Source organism: Vulpes vulpes, chromosome 3 (genome assembly GCF_048418805.1).
Source record: "Vulpes vulpes isolate BD-2025 chromosome 3, VulVul3, whole genome shotgun sequence".
Classification (NCBI taxonomy): domain Eukaryota; kingdom Metazoa; phylum Chordata; class Mammalia; order Carnivora; family Canidae; genus Vulpes; species Vulpes vulpes.
In genome coordinates, this window is record NC_132782.1 from 144,856,530 (window position 1) to 144,861,001 (window position 4,472).

At 40.3% G+C, this 4,472-nt stretch overlaps 1 non-coding gene across 1 annotated transcript; it reads right to left on the reverse strand.

Annotated features, from left to right (window-relative positions):
• Positions 1 to 4,105: 4,105 nt before the first annotated feature.
• LOC112924518 (U6 spliceosomal RNA) lies at positions 4,106 to 4,212 on the reverse strand. The gene has a single exon (XR_003235900.2). It is a non-coding gene; the product is annotated as a U6 spliceosomal RNA (small nuclear RNA).
• Between the last annotated feature and the right edge of the window lie 260 nt (positions 4,213 to 4,472).

A 4,472-nucleotide genomic window follows, 5' to 3' on the forward strand; every position in this document is an offset into this window, starting at 1 on the left:
TACTTTTTATGAAATGCCATGCGTACTGGAGGAGAATGTGTGTTCTGGAGTTTTGGGATACAATGTTCCTACTAGTCCTAAATTATTCATGTGCTGTTTAAATTTCATCTATGCTTCCTTAATTCTGGCCGCTTATTCTATCAATTATCAAGAACCTATGTTAAGGACCACATTTTGATAGTGGATCATCAATATCCAGTTTTAGAGTAATGATGGACTTTCAAATAAGCTCTTGAGTAAGAAGATGTATATATGAGGCTGGAGTTCAGAGAAGTCCAGGGTGGAAATGCATAGCTAGAAATCTTTGCATGGAGATGATCTTTTGGGGCAGAGATTAGATGAAATCACACAAAGAATGAAAATAAGAAAGAAGATTAGAAATCTGAGGATAAAAAAAAAAGAAATCTGAGGATAGAGCCATGGGGTACTCTAGTGTTTATAGACTGTGAAGATGGGGAGGAACAGACAGATTGACTAAAAAAAAAAAAAAGCTAGTGAGTAAGAAATAAACCCAAAGAGAGTAATATGCTGAAAGCCAAGTGAAGGATTTTTTTTCAAGGAGTGTGGGCTGAATGTTTCCAATGTTGCTAAATGGCCAACTAAGATGAGGACTAAGAATTGAACAGACCCAAAGGATCTTGTAGCATATATCTCAGTTGATGGGAGCAAAGTCTATGCATAGTGGTGCCAGGGAGGAGCTAATACTAGCTGCCAGTGCTCAGGATGCTGGGTCCTGTCTTTGCCATCAAGGAACAAAAGGGAAGGGGAGTCTGATAAGAGCACTCAGGCTCTTGCTCTCTGTCAATTATCCACCTTTACTCTGACGGAGCTGCCCAACTGTGGTTTGCACAAATCTATGAGGTAGCTTTCTTCAGGTGCCTGTAAAGAGAGTAAGACAAGAGTCCTTGTGCCCTCAGAGCTCTGGTTCATAATCCAAAGCCCTTCTTCACCCTCATGGTAGAGCTTACACACAACGCTGTCACTGCCAGCCCTTCTCCTTTCTCTGGTGGACTCCTGCCCACATTTCCTTGCAAGCCAGAAGGAATAGGGCTTTTTTCCTTGCCTCCATTGTATTCTTTTACTCCTTTTCCAGTCTCAGTGGTAAAAAATAATAATAATAATAATTAAATAAATAAAATAAAAAAGGTATTCCCTATACTGGTAAAGAAATATGTGGTGAACTAGGAGCTGAAGAAGTTTGTGAAGTATTTAATGTTTGATAATTAATAATCCATCATGTTTGGCCTGTAAGAAAGGTGAATTTCTTATCTCACTCTTTCCTCCTATATACTCTCTCTCTCTCTCTCTCTATCTATCTCTGCCTCCCACCCACACACACAAACACACAGACACAAACTAGTTGTCTCTGATCTGGAGGAAGATGGCTGCAATAGATAGGCCTTCATAGGGAGATTAAAATTAATGGTTAAATGAAGGAGTTGTCTTATTGTAAGCTTTGGGAACATCAGCATGATGAAACCTTAGTTCTAAACATCAAGACTGTCATTAGAAGGGTAGAGGACTTCGAATAACTCGATCAGTACAAGGTGGGATGAGGGATATACTGCTCTGAGACCTGGGTCAGAGAGGCCTTTTCCCTGTCTGCTGCACTTTGGTAGGAACCCAACTCTGGCCCTTCTCTGTCCATGACCCCTTATGGGGGTAGAGTGCCAGGGGCCAAGCAACAGACCCACTAGGAATCTGCATCCCCTCCAACCCCTACTCTAGGTCATATTTCTGGTACCAATAATTCATGGCTCAAGTCCATCACTAAGGCGTATGCACAATTCTTCTTGAAACTTGTTCTCCCAAGAGTGGACCACACCTCAAGTGAACATTCCTCTAAGCCCTCGATGGGCCAGTGGGTGGTTGTGTGTGGGTGGGTGAGGAGCTGTAACAGAGCTCGGCAAGTGGACAGAAGTGTCCAGATATATTTGAACATCTTACAGTGTGGGATGGAATCGGAAGTGGAAAGAATGGGCAGTGGATTTCCCCAAACCACCAGATTTCAGCCTGAAACTTGGGAAGATTCCACAAACTTTTAGACTCGAAACTGATCTTCCAGGTTGTTAGGAAGATGTATTTGTCAGGGGAGAAAGATAGAACAGTTTTCATTTAATATTTTGTTAGATTGATTTATAAACTGTAAATATCTAAGCATATTGGATGTCTTGCTCTGGATCCTAGAGATGCTAGGGATAGAATGTAGGGAGCAGAACATATTAAGGTTGGTGTGGGTATAAAACAAGGTCATAAAATAACACATGTACATGTAAAATAGTCATAAAAATGCTTTAGGCGTCCCTTTGAGTATGACACAGTGTCTTGCTACAGCCCTTCCCAGCCCAGCATCCTAGCAATACCCTCATTGACAAATCCCCCATCAGGGTGAGTTCCTCATTCCCCTACAATTCCCCTCCTGGTAAAAAGTCACTTCCCTCGCCAGGATGTGTGCCTCTCCACCTGCCTGTATTTCTCCTGTCCTCTTATTGAGCTGAACTGTGCCATCTTATCAGCTCCCTTGTGCTCTGCGTAAGTAAAACTCTACTTGTCTTTCCAGCCCCAACACAAAGCCCAACCATGGTGATTTCTAATCATCCATTTACGGTTCTGTGGCTCCCAGTGGCTTCTGAGCCCCTGAGGTCATGGAAAATACCTGATCCATCCCTGTTTCTCTAAGCCTCGGCCAGAATCCTACCCGTGCAAGGCAGTCACTGAATGTCTTTAGGATAAATGAATAAATTCCTGGAGCCTTAGAGCATACGTATCTAGCGTGATGGGTTTAGTCCTGGATGATATACTGAATATATCAGCAGGAGGGCTGTTTCCCCCGCTCTATAGTTTTTCTTACCAACTGATTTAAAATTCTAAAAAGAATACTGTAGTTATCTTTCTATGAATCTTTCAGAGTAACTAGCATAGTTGTGAGATCACAGTTGGTTCCTGATAGTATCTCGTCAAGTTGATTAGAGAAACAAAGCTGTGCAGAAAATGATTTAGGATGAAAATGGAGACAGGTACTTCTAAAATGATAGTAAAGAATGCCCTCTGTCTGCACATGTGTTTTGGTAAGGGAGAGAGGAGAAGGAGGGAAAAATTGGAGAAGATTAGAAATTATCTCCAGATCCTACAGTGAGAGTTTCATCTCTATTTTTTTTTCTTCCCTATCATCGTCCTTATTTTTCGGATTCACAGTGATCTTTGAGGCGATCCCCCCCTTCACCACACCCTTCCCTCTTCGTGCAGGCTGTCTTATTGCTTGACAGTTGCATATTTTTATCTAGGTGATACAACTTGCAAACATCTTTCTGAGCATCATTCTGTCTTGAAAAAATAATGCTAGCAGTTTTGACTTTGTATCATCCCCTAGAGCAATAATAGAGCTTTAAAACCCCTCCTACTAATTCACATCGGTCTCTGGAATACTTCTTTTTCTGAACATTAGCACAGCAGTGAATTAATTTCATCATGACTTTAATTAAGTTTTTTTTAAAAACCATAATCACAGATAATACAGTTAAGATGGCTAAAAAGAATCAGTATCAAGCCAAAAGCTACACTATGATTAGGCAATATATCAGGACAACACCTTTTCTCACAATTCAAGTCAAATAAAAATGAGGAATAGAGAGTGAGGTGGTTGCCGAGACAGGAAATCTTCTGTAGTCATGCCCCTTTTGCATTAGTGGGGAGGGCAGGGCTGCAATGTGAGGCAAGCCAGAAACGGAGTGAAAAGTAGATCTGATAAGTGAGAGCAAGCAATCGGATTTGCATGCATTTTTTTTTCTTTTTCAAATGGCTCGTTTTTAATGGTTAAAAAAATAGTCCAAAATCATCATCTTTGTATACATTTCTCTTATCCTTCTTCTCTTGTCTAGTGAAGTAAATAAACATACACACACATACACATATAATTATGTCATACCAAACTTTTCATTTGCTTCCTTTTCTTTTCTTTTTTTTTTTTAGCTTTTTAAACTTTTATTTTAATTCTAGTTAGTAAACATACAGTGTTAGTTTCAGGTGTACAATATAGTAGTTCAACAAATATCTTTGTTGATGCATCACCATGCATCACCTGGTGCTCACTATGACGAGCACGCTCAGAAATACGGAACGCTTTGTGAATTTGCGTGTCATCCTCGCACAGGGGCCATGCTGATCTTCTCTATATCATTCCAATTTTAGCACATGTGCTGCTGAAGCGAGCACTGCGTGCGTTTTTTAAGAGAACTGGGGGCAAATTCCACTTACTAAAACCTTGGGCAACGAAAGTTCCCTGAACCTTGATTTCTTCATGTTTTATTAAATTATAGCGTGAAACCAGGACTAATGAGCAATATTTAATATGGCAGTAGATTTTAATAGGTTGCAGCAAAGAGGCTCAATCTTGAAAGAAGTGAAATAATGAAATATAAAGTTCTACTCCTATGACTTAAAAAAATTGCCCTATCATCAAACCCACAAATGCA